The sequence below is a fragment of the Urocitellus parryii genome, chromosome 2 (assembly GCF_045843805.1).
Source record: "Urocitellus parryii isolate mUroPar1 chromosome 2, mUroPar1.hap1, whole genome shotgun sequence".
Taxonomy (NCBI): Eukaryota; Metazoa; Chordata; class Mammalia; order Rodentia; family Sciuridae; genus Urocitellus; species Urocitellus parryii.
In genome coordinates, this window is record NC_135532.1 from 132,791,741 (window position 1) to 132,804,463 (window position 12,723).

A 12,723-nucleotide genomic window follows, 5' to 3' on the forward strand; every position below is an offset into this window, starting at 1 on the left:
TATTGGCTTTGAGGCCTTAGTCAGGCATCCTAACCTCTCTGTACCTCAGTTTCTCTATGTATAAAATGACAATAGTAGTAAGAACTCCCTTGTAAGAATATTGTGAGAAATAAATGAGTTAAAATATGTAAAACAAAACGCAGTCCCTGGATATGTTAAGTGATAAGGAAATATTGGTTCTCAGTATCTCAGGGTTTTTTTTTTTTTTTTTTTTTGCCTTGTATATCAGCACTTATCAGTATTTTTTCTCCTGATTTATCACACAGGGATGTATAATAAGGGGAAGTCATAAAAACTCCTCTGGAGGAGGGGGGGATGCTAAACCCCCAGAGGCTTCTTTCATTTTGTAAAATCTCCGCAGATGGCCTGGAATCCACTCCATTTCTGAGAAGGTGGTGGATGGAATGATTCCGTCAGGGTCATGTCTGGCAGCAACCTTCTCAGGTGTACTATTTCCTGTACAGCACACTTCTCAGAACCTCCCTACCCTAGAATTCCCGGTGCCAGATCACTATGTATATAAGTGTGTTTCTTTAGTCACAAAAGCTTGATGCTGCGGCCCTGAGCCTGCCCTGGGTTTCTTTTTGTGTTGACACACTCCGTATCTACCCAGAGAGCTCTGACTGCCTGAGAGGGAGACGGCTGGCCACACTGTGTCAATAAGTTATGACAATGACCTTGCCATCTGAGAATCAATTTATGGGGGTGTTTTCCAAGCCGTGTTTTCCTTTTACCAGGAGGAAACCTAAAAGGCCATCTCTCCACAGCACTCTCTGGTAGTCAGATTAAAGAACTTCCTTCCCGGGGACTAGGGCCAGGGCTTTACTGGCTTAAAGGACACTTTTGTATTGTGGGCTCAGTCCTGTGTGCACACTCACGCACGCGTACTCACGCTCATGTACACACGCACACCCACACACACAGCACACCCACACACACACAACACGGTTATAGTCATCGTTTTACCAATGGTCATAAAATATATCAATAGTATATAATAAAATGTATTATTCAACCTAAAAGCTTAATTTTCATTCTTTTGATTTTTAAAAGAAATCAAAACGCTTCTTCTCTGGGAAAACACCAAATGATGAATGACGCTGGTCTAGCAAGAGGTCCCGGAGGTCCCAGAGGTCCTGGAGGTCCCAGCAGGGGTCCCAGGGGCCCAGAATGGGTGGCTTCCGTGGAGGCTTCTGCAGTGGTCTCCGAGGCCATGGTTGGGGCCAGGACCATGGCTGTGGGGCTCGTGGAGGCAAGGCCGATGACAAGGAATGGATCTTGGTCAGCATGCTGGGTTATATGGTCGACACACGAAGATCAAGTCCCTGGAGGAGATCTATCTCTGCTGAGGGCCATTGCCAAGTAGGAATGACGCATCAAAATTTCCTTGCCAGTGTACCCCATGTTGCTTAGAAGAAGGACTCGTGGAAATGGACTTGCCTTGGACATTCGCTGTGACATTGCATGTATGTTTGAGAAAGGTGACCCTGCTCAAGGACCAGGGTGGATCCGGGTTTAGGGAGGATGCTACTGGATTAGGGCGGATCCAGGTTTAGGGTGTATCCTGCAGGTTTTAGAAAGTATCCTGGTCCTTGGGTTTAGGGCGTTCCCGGTTTAGGACAATCTGGGTTTAGGGCGGTTCCAGGTTTAAGGTTATTCCTTCTGGGAATAGGGCGTATCCTGCTGCCTGAGTTCCCGTTGAGTTCTCGTGGAATTCAGAAGGTATTTTGGGATTAAAAGCCTGGGGGAGTACGTGTATTTTGCGGCAGAACTTGGATTTCCCCAGAACGTGTGTAGAGGCCCGTGTGAAACTTGGATTTCCCCAGAACGTGTGTAGAGGCCCGTGTGAGTTCAGGAATAAAGAATTGCTGTTTGAATCTACAAAGCTGTGAGTGGCTCGTGATCTTGTGCCCAGCCAGACTGCAGCATATCTCCTCTCTTGGCCCCAGGAAAGGAGTCTGAGATCACTGACTTTTTCCTGGGAGCATCACTCAAGGATGAGGTTTTGAAGATCACGTCTGTACAGAAACAGACTCGTGCTAGCCAGGGACCAGGTTCAAGGCATTTGTAGCTATCGGGGACTACAGTGGTCACACTGGACTGGGAGTAAAGTGCTCCAAGGAGGTAGCCACTGCTATCAAGTGTCTTGACATTGTTCCTGTGAGGAGAGGCTCCTGGGGGAACAAGATTGGCAAGCCCCACACTGTCCCTTGCAAGGTGAAGGGACGTTGTGGTTCTGTGCTGGTGCCACTCATCCCTGCCCCCAGAGGTACTGGCATTGTCTCAGCCCCTGTGCCCAAGAAGCTGCTGCTGATGGATGGTGTTAATGACTGCTGCACTTCAGTCAGGGGCTGCACTGCCACCTTGGCAATTTCACCAAGGCCACCTTTGATGCCATCTCCAAGACATACAGCTACCTGACCCCTCATCTCTGGAAAGAGACTGTGTTCACCAAGTCTCCCTATCAGGAATTTACCGACCATCTTGTGAAAACCCAAGCAGAGTCTTGTAGAGAGGACCCAGCCTCCATCTGTAGCTACAGCATAGGATTTTTATACAAAAATAAAAAGTGAACGAAAACTGTTTAAAAAAAAAAATCAAAACATTTTCATGGACCCTTACAAGTACCATGGGCCCTAAGGGTTGTGCTCTATCTAAGAGACAAATTGGCCCTGATCACAGTGGCTGCCAGGGTCTAGTGTGGAAGCGTCTTGTCATTCATACCAGCCCTCAAGTGCCACTGCTATATTTTGGACCTTAAATGCCCCCAAAGGCCCTTGTTAAAGCCTTGGTCTCCAGTCCACGGTCTCCAGTACTATTAGGAGGTACTGGAATCCTTAAGAGGTGGGGCCTAATAACAGGAAAAGTTAAGTCACTGAGGATATGGGTACCCTGGCTCCTTCCTTTTCCTCTTTCACTACCTGTCTCCCTTAAGGTGAGTAGATTTGTTCCATCAAGTGCTTCCCACCAGGTGTGTTTTCTCACAACAGATCTCAAAACAATGGGGCCAACTTACCATGCACTGAAACCATGAGCCAAAATACACCTTTCTTCTTTTTAAGGTGATTATCTTAGGTATTTTGTTATAGTGACAGAAAGCTGACTAATACAGTTATCATTGTCTACCACGTTATCATTGTCTACAAATGCCAGTGCTTTGGATTGTTAGTTAAATTGCATGGAATTAAACTTCAAAGGGTAAAACTGCTGAAGTAAAGACACTAGGCCTCATCCAGTGTCTAAATACTATCTAAGGAGTACTTGTGATGTTTCAAGTTTTTCATCTTATAAGTACACTCTCCTTTTAAATATGTAAAACACCCAATTTTGTGCTGCCTAGGGCAGTAAAAATATCTGTGGGAAAAGAATCCCAGGCTGAGGGAAGAGTTCGTGTAAATGCCCCCAAGGAAGGTGTGTATCTGGAGAGACTGAGGATCAGCAGAGGCCAGAGTAAGGGAAAGTGGTGAGCAATGGGGAAGGGGTGGGGGTAGCTCTGTAGAGCTCAGGTAGCTTTGTAGGCCAAGGAAAGGGCTTTGGGTTTTATTCTAAAGGTTCCAGGAATCTATTGGAGGGTCGAGCTCAAATGAAAGATACGAAGCGATTGATGTTCTCAGGCTGCTGTGGGGATCACAGACTCTGGGGGAGGGATGGGAAACTCTGAGGCTAGGCAACCAACCAGCAGGTTATTGCAACCTGGAAAAGGAGACAGTGGCTCAAATTAGGCGGAAGGGCCATGATGCAGGGTCTGAAGGTAAAGCAGACAAGATTTCTTCATGGGTATGTTATGGTCTGTGAGAGAAAGAAGTTAAATATTATGCAAAGTTTTTGTTATGGGTAGTTGGATGAATGATAATTCCATCTATCGAGTTTTGTTGCCAATGTTGAATTTTTGGAGTGGCGATTTTGATGAAGGGGGGTTATGAAGATTTTAGTATTGAACATGCCAAGTGTAAGATGCCCATAATGCATCTAGTAAGTTGTCAGTTAAATATGTGAGTCTGAAGTAGGAGGCAGAGATAGAGATGACATTTGGAATTATCAGCTTATGGATTTTAACTTTTCCAAGTGAATGAAGTTGCCTAGAAAGTGCTTGAGAAGAGAGAAGAGGATGGGGCCCTGGGGCCTTCCATGGAAAGGTCTAGAAGAAAGGAAAGATCCAGTGAAGAATATTGAAAAAGAAGAAGCAGAGGTGAGAGGAAGACCATGTTGCAGAAGTCAAGTGAAGAAAGACTGAAGGCTGGAGGCTGGGGATAGAGCTCAGTGGGAGAGTGTTTGCCTCCTGTGCACGAGGCCAGCCCTGGGTTCAATCCCAGTACCGAAAAAAAAAAAAAGAAATACTGGGGTTGAAAACTTGGTGAAAATGAGCACTTTGGTGCCGCATAAATGTAACAAAAATTGCAGTTAGTGAGGAAGATTGACAGGGTGCCTTCTTAACAGAGCATTTCAGGAGAGACCAGGCTGGGTGATATTCAATGAGTCTGGTTCTGCCACTCTCCCAAGAAGAAACTTGTGTGGGCTCAATTCACAATAGCTAAGCTATGGAACCAACCTAGGTGTTGTTCAACAGATGAATGGATAAAGAAACTGTGGTATATATACACAATGGAATATTACTCAGCCTTAAAGAAGAATGAAACTATGGCATTTCCAGATGGATCTGGAGAATATTATGCCAAGCAAAATGAGATAGTCCCAAAGAAACAAAGGCTGAATGCTTTCTCTGATATGTGGATGCTAACTCACAATAAGGGTGGGAGGGCGGGGAGGAATAGAGGAAGAAGCACAGGGAGGGAAGGAACGGGAGGGGACAATGGGGTCAGAATCATAATAGAATGAATCAGACATTATTACCCTATGTGCATATGTGATTTCATGACCTGTGAAACTCTATATCATGTACAATCAGATGAATGAGCAGTTATACGCCATTGATGTATGATGTGTCCAAGTGCATTCTACTGTCTACTGAAAGATACGAATAACTGACCAGAACAAATATATATATACATTTGTCTAAAGTGAAGTGTTCCCATGTTTTGGAAGCCTTAATCAGTTTAACCAAAAGATCTCCTTCCCCCTCCCAGCTCTGTCACCCCAGAACTCCAACATAACACATCCTGGAGCTAAATTTGGGTTCTGGACATATCCCACTACCAGCCATGCTATCTTGCTGCATTGTCTTAGGGTTGCATAATAATGTCTAAGCATCTCTCATGCCTGGCCACTTTTCACCCTTCCTACAATGACTGACCTGTGGACTGGGGAAATCCTCTGCCTGCATGGAGAAAGATCAGCTCAGTAAGAGGAGTATGGGAAACTGCCCATTCAAGTTGGCCATCATAAGCAGTTAGTGACGCTGACAAGACTTCCTTCCATGCAAGCTTAGATAGGAAGAGAAGAAATAGATACAGTGAAAATACACAGCTCTTTTGAGGACTTGTGTTGTAAAGGGAGCAGATCTGAATTTGAATTTGCAGCTCACACACACCCAAACACAGAGCTTCAGTGCTTGATTGAATTCAACTAATTCATTTACTCCTAGATTCTGTAGTGAATTATTTTCATATTATTCCTGTCTAGATAGATCACAGCACTTACAGCTTTTTAGATAATGCTATGATTTAGATCTTTCATGTCCCTCAAAAGCCATTGAGTTGGGCTGGGGATGTGGCTCAAGTGGTAGCGCTCTCACCTGGCATGTGTGTGGCCCAGGTTCTATCCTCAGCACCACATACCAACAAAAGATGTTGTGTCCGCTGAAAACTAAAAAATAAATAATAAAAAATTCTCTCTCTCTCTCTCTGTCTCTCACTCTCTCTTTAAAAAAAAAAAAAAGGCATTGAGTTGAAGGCTGGTTGCCAGCCTGGGGTGCTCTTGGGAGGTGGGGTCCAGCAGAAGGAAGTTGGGTCACTGGGGGGTGTGTTCTTGAAGTGGATATTGGGACCAGGCCCTTCTCTCTTTCTTTCTCTTTGTTTTCTGGCTGCCATGAGGTAAGCAGTTTTGTTCCACCACATACCTGCCAAGATTTTCTGCTTTGCCACAGGCCCCAAAGCAACAGAGCCACCTGACTGTGGGCTGAAACTTCTGGAACAGTAAGCCAAAAATAAATCTTTCCTTCTTATAGTTATTTATGTCAGGTGTTTTGTCAGAACAAGAGAAAGCTGACTAGCAAAAATAATATCAAATTGGATTCTGGATCGCTCGAAATCTTTACCTGTCTCAACAGGAATGAAATCAAGTTATTTTATTTCTCTCTTTTAAATGTCTAATTAGATTTTCTGAAATTTCTCACTTTCTCTCCCTTCATTAGGTTCTTATTTTTTCATATTTATTGTCACACATACCCAGTCCCCTGGTCTTAGGTTTGCTCCTTTGAACTATATTTACATGATTCAGCTAGACCAGCATTTTCCAAAATGCCTTCTAAGGAACAGTAGTCCCATGATATGCTCTACCAAAAAGGGTTTCATGGTCAACTAAGTTTAGGAAATACTGCCTACTGTACCCACCACCACCCCTACGATATTAGTCAGCTTTTCATTACTGTGACCAAGATACCTGATGAGAACAACTTAGAGGAGGAAATGTTTATTTTGGCTTATAGTCTCAGAGATGGTTGGCTAAATCCATTGCTCTGTACTCAAGGTGAGTCAGAATATCATGGTGGAAGGGTGTGGTGAAGTAAAGCTGCTGGCGGGGGGGGGGGGGGGGGGGGGGGGGGGGAGAGAAAGAGAGAGAGAGAGAGGGAGGGAGGGAGGGAAAGAGGGAATGTGTGTGTGTGTGTGTGTGTGTGTGTGTGTGTGTGTGTGTGTGTGTGTATGATCTAGGGACAAGATAAAATCCCTAAAGGCAACAATCAGCAACTCACTACCTCCAGCCAGCCATGACCCACTGGCCTAGAGTTACCAAATAGCACAGTAGTCCTTTCAGATTAGAATGGACTGATGAGGTCACAGTTCTCATAGTCTAATTCCTTCATTGACACAGAAGTTTTGGGGGATACCTCATATCCAAACCATAATTCTTATCATCTCTTTTTTTAAAAAAAATTATCTTTTTTTGTTTGTTTGTTTTAGGTGGACACAATATCTTTATTTTTATGTGGTGCTGAGGATCGAACCCAGTGTCTTGCACATGCCAGGCCAGCACACTACCACTTGAGCCACATCCCCAGCCCCTCATCACCTCTTTGGAATTTAATGTTCACATTACATTTTAGAACTCCTAGAACTATGTAGTTTTATTCAACACAGGCTTTTACTGTGGAAATACTTATGATTAGGTCTGAAAATATGTTAAGATAGCTGTAATTTTTTCAGATAATTAGCATACACTCAGTTTATGGTCTTAAAGAAATATGGACATTTAGGGGGTCAGCTAGCATTCTAAACTTTACAAATGGTCGTTTCAAATACTTGTGTTATGTGCACCTCAAAATTTTCCTTCTACTTTGCTATTTGGCATTGAAAATGTTTAGAAATATTCTTGATAAAGTAGAAGGATCAATGAAGGAAATGAGTTCTCATTGGTAAAATTAAAGGTATTTAGGATTTGAGAATGGGCTAAAATCTAGTATTTTAGAGAAACCATTCTTTCAGGAAAAGAATATACGAAACTAGCAAGCCCTCTAGCTTTCATGTATAAAGATGGTGCCAAAGCCCGCATCCTCTGTTAGTTATGCATTTGGACACTGAATTTTTATGCCCAGTATTAGGATTTCTGGTTGCCTCATGCTGACTGTAGGAGCAAAGGGAATATTGCATCCACCTCGTGAGTATTTCACATAAGACATTAGTTCCAGAACAGAAAGCTCGGATTTTATCAATCTTTCCAAAACAGAATATGTGAATCATTCTGTGCATGCCAATGAATATTTGTCTGCATGTATAAAAATTTGGTCTGCAACTTACTTTTATTATAATCTGGTAGCAAGGTTGTGGGGAGCAGGTGAACCTCACTTACATCAAACTGTTTCAATAACTACCGTTATCTACTTCTTAAAAAAAACCTGTAAAAGTCAGGAATTCTCCAAGTTTTCTTTGCAACAAAATCATATGAGCGGTAGAGCACACCTAGCACATTGTGAGGCACTGGATTTGATCCTCAGCACCCCCCCAAAATAAATAAAGGTATATAAAAAATAAGGCATGGTGGATTGGAGAATACAAGATATGTAAGTTAAAGGAAATTTTTGAGATAGGAATTCCAAATAACATTAAGGAAAAGGACTTTTTCTGAGTATACAGATAGTTATGTTTTGTTCCTCTCTTTTTATTACCTCAGGCAATGGAACATGGTTAGAGAAAATGAACCTGTTGAGAACTTGTCTGGTATACTGGCCTGGAAATTAGTCATGGATCTCTACAATCCCTACAGACCTTCTCAAGTCTAGAACAAAATTATAAAAGAGAAAAAAGCCAGCCATTGTCATGTTAATGCATCTAAAATTCAGAGCCAGGGGATTTAAACAAAAGATGGAAAATTTGAACTCTTTAATATTTTAGTGGGTGTTTTGAACTGACAAACATTAAAAAAAAATACAAATCAGGTTCCCAGATAGTTAGAAGAAATTGTGACTAGAAGCCTCCTCCTCTCACAACCTAGCTTCCAGACTACAATAAAATCAAGGGTCAGGAAAGATTCCGCAACACAGACAAACATCTGGAGGCAATGATCATTCTATCTGTTCCTATTAGTTTGATGAAATCCAAATGTTTCATCACATGCCCAATCCATATCTTTCATGGAAGTTTCCTTCAGGTAAACATAATACAATTCTAGCAGTGGGATTCAGCTGGCTTCCTAGAGTCAGTTAACAACAATCCTTGGGGCAATCCTGAACTTGAAGGGCCATTACAAAGGGTGTGGGCTACTGGGCTTACTGGATACTACACCGTGTTCAGGATGACATGAAATCCCCAGAGAACATCTTGACTATCACTCCTCGTTCCACCAAAGAAAAAAAATTAATTTCTGGATGTTAGGTGATTAACTAGGTCTTTTATTGATGAGGGACAGTGAGAGAGTGCAGAAGGATTTGTAGTTATAAAAGTTACTATAAATTCCTAGGGCTGGAGATGTGGCTCAGCAGTAGCGCACTCGCCTGGCATGCGTGCGGCCCGTGTTCGATCCCCAGCACCACATACCAACAAAGATGTTGTGTCCGCCGAGAACTGAAAAATAAATATTAAAAAAAAATTCTCTCTCTCTCTCTCTCTCTCTCTCTCTCTCTCTCTCTCTCTCTCTCCCCCCCCCTCTCACTCTCTCTTTAAAAAAAAAAAAAAAAGTTACTATAAATTCCTAGAGCATATTCTCAATTAAGGTCGAATGCAGATTTACATGAATTAACAAAACTTCCTATGACAATTATAATGAAGTAACTGGTACTGGAGTAGTGCCTCCACTGTAAACAGCTGGGTGTGGTGTGAAAGAACTTTTCTGATGTGGAACAGTCAATTGCTGTGATCCCTAAAACTAAGGAAACAAGCAAGGCAGTCCCCCCAATTTTCTGCTTATAGGCATATTTCTGACTTGGGTACATAGAGAGGGAATCCAAATGCAGTGTGGTCATCTCACTGAGCTAAATACCAGAGATGTGAGCAGCACAGAGAAATCTACATCTTGGTCCCTTGAGTCTTTGCAGAGTGCTCTGCTCATTCCCTGGCGCTGACTTCATGAGGCTGAAGTAATTGTTACTGGGGCAGGAATATCCATGAGGGATCTGTGAACTGAATTGCTATTCAGTTTCCCAGGGAGTTGGAAGATTTTCTAGTTCATCTACTCAGCGTGCAGAGACCTCTCTGTGTACTCAGGGCAGAGTGGAGACTGCAGAAAGACAATCTTTGGGGATTATGGTTAATCTAACCCTAAAGCTAATTGCAACTCAACACCCTCCCCAAATCTTAAAAGCAACCACAAAAAGATCATGCCAATCTGCAAGAATAGCAACTGCCCGCCAGAACAAAACGATGGCATAGAAATTGCCACAGGAAAAAAATCTAAGAGTTTTCAGAATGAAAGAACAGAACTAGCAAGGGATGCAGAAGGAACACAGGAACCCATAGACTAAAAGGCCTATCTCTTTAGCATCCAGGTGGGAAAAAATACTGAACACTTCTCTCTTCCTTTATATGCCACTTTCTAGGTAAGTGTCACCTTAGCACTCTAGCTGAAATTAAGTGTTGCCATTATTTTAGTCAATTCATTGTCATGGTGACCAAAATACCTGACAAGAAGGACATAGAGAAGGAAAAGTTCATTTGGGGATCATGGTTTCAGAGGTTCAAGCCACAGTTGGCGGACTCGGTAAGGGAGAGCATCATGGCAGAGGGGCACGGCAGAAGAAGCAACTCAGGACAGAGCCACCATGAAGCCGAGAGAGCTCCAACTGACCAGCAACGAAACATAAACCCCAAAAGCCCAGTGACCTACTTCCTCCAGCCACACCCTACCTACTTACAGTCACCCCCCACCCCCATTAATTCACTACACTGAAATAATCCACCGATTAAATTTTACCTCTCATAATCTAATCATTTCACCTCTGAAAATTCTTACACTCTCACTCCCATGAGCTCTTATAGTTAAACCATAACACCATTCTACAACGTTACCTCTGTCCTAAAGCATTTCTTTCACTTAAATTTTAATTACAGGGCTGGGGATGTGGCTCAAGCAGTAGCGCGCTCGCCTGGCATGTGTGCGGCCAGGGTTCCATCCTCAACACCACATACCAACAAAGATGTTGTGTCTGCTAAAAAAATAAATATTAAAATTCTCTCTCTCTCTCTCTCTTAAGAAAAAAAAATTTAATTACAGGTATTTATGTTTGCTTATCCATGCCTATGTTTATTTCTATGTTCATTAGTGCCTGGCCCCAGATACACACACACACACACACACACACACACACACACACATACATACATTGGCATGTGGTTAGTGACTGTTGAGTTGCAGCCACATTCCTGTGTACACACTGATCATTGCTACGCTCTAACTGATGCCTCTAACTGTGCCCTGCAGACTGGGTTTGATTCATAGCAGAAAAGGGTATCTAATTCTTATGAAACAGAGGACTTTTGCTAAGTCTCATGATGGTTAGGATTGTGAAAAATTGGTTTGATTCGTAGCAGAAAAGGGTATCTAATTCTTATGAAACAGAGGACTTTTGCTAGGTCTCATTATGGTTAGGATTGTGAAAAATTGGATGTAGGACTCGTCAGAGCTGAATTCTGCATAGTAGATAGGAAGAGGGATAACAGTGAATAGGAATTCAGGAGAAAGAGAAAGAATGGCCTGTTGGCCTGCTTCCATTTGAGGAAAGAATCCTTGGGAGATGTCTTTGGGTGACAATGACAGCCAAAGAAGGAACATTAGCAAATAGAAATAATAGTTTCTTATTTAATTGAAGGAAGGGGAGATTGTGCAATGCAAACTCATCTTCTTCATTTCCCTTCTGACATCTTCAGAAAGTATAGAATGCCTCTGTGCAAGTGAATCAATCTTCTTTTGCAACTTTAAAAAGAGGCAAGAGGTGTCAAGCTTGGCTCAGCATGAAACAGAAGCAGCCTTGACAGACACAGGGGCCTGAAGGTGGGAGGGGGACATAGCTGAGAATGGCTTCATATACCCCAACAATCCTAAAAGATAATAGATAACTGCTCCAACTACTAAAAAAAAAAAAAAAAGAAAAAAAAATCCTAACAGGGAGGTGACAGTCCCCAGGCCATATTCACTGACCTTTTTCAAGATGCAGGCACTCATTTCTTCCAATATGTTTGCAGTTTGTTTTGAAATGGGAATCCCTTGTGGGAGGCCTGGTTCTGGGTAGAAAGTTTTATTTTTCATTAAATTCTCCTTTTCTGAAAAATAAAACACCCCTATACTAGTGTTTAGAACTTAACAAACTGCACACGTTCCTGATCCTTTATTATTTCCCTAGGTAACTGTAAAAAAAAAAAAAAAAATTGTTCTTGCCATGGTAACCACAGTGCTGGCTCTGGAAAATACCATTTCTAACTGTGCTTTGGGATACTGCACATCAATCGGAAACACATCAAGGAAAAAGGGCATTCTGCAAAAATCAAAAAATTTTAAAAAGCAATCATCTCTTTTTGTATACGTTACTCAATTCCTATCTTTCAATGCACCAACACTCTTAAATGATAAATGAAAATCATGCTTTCCCAGTTAAGTGAATTAGTTCTTAAACCAGGGTTCCCAAAAGATTGAGGTAATGTGAGTTGGTCTTCTTGTCCAATTCTGGGTGACAGTTTTTCTGTGCTTGTGAAATCCAGGAGACTGCTTTTGGACCAAGAACCCTCCATCATCTAAGCATCCTAGAGAGCATAAAAGCAATCTGCTGGGCAGGATATGGGGTGCAGAGATGGATAAAATAAAGTTTTTTCAAACTGGGGTGGTATTCTGCTTCTTTGTGTCTTCTCCCCGAATCCCTCACCACCTTTGTTTATTGCTTTCCAGGCTATTTTAAATCACTGCCCGAGGCTCGGTCAATTTTCTTCTTCACAATCCCTTCTCAAGTGTTTTGGGGTCTAGAGCCTCCAGATGGGGGTGTTAGGCATCCATCGAAATCCAGTGGGTGGGTTTGAATATGCACCTGCACTCTGGTAACCTCCACAGAAGCTGAAGCTAAGTATCAAACAGATCCTTCAAAATGTGGGTCCTCGGGCAGACACAGGGATAAAGCCAGGTAACAGACAC

At 42.5% G+C, this 12,723-nt stretch overlaps 1 pseudogene; it reads left to right on the forward strand.

The window, feature by feature from the left end:
* The first annotated feature begins 1,087 nt into the window (after window positions 1-1,087).
* LOC113187256 (small ribosomal subunit protein uS5-like) lies at window positions 1,088-2,547 on the forward strand (annotated as a pseudogene).
* The last annotated feature ends 10,176 nt before the right edge of the window (window positions 2,548-12,723 follow it).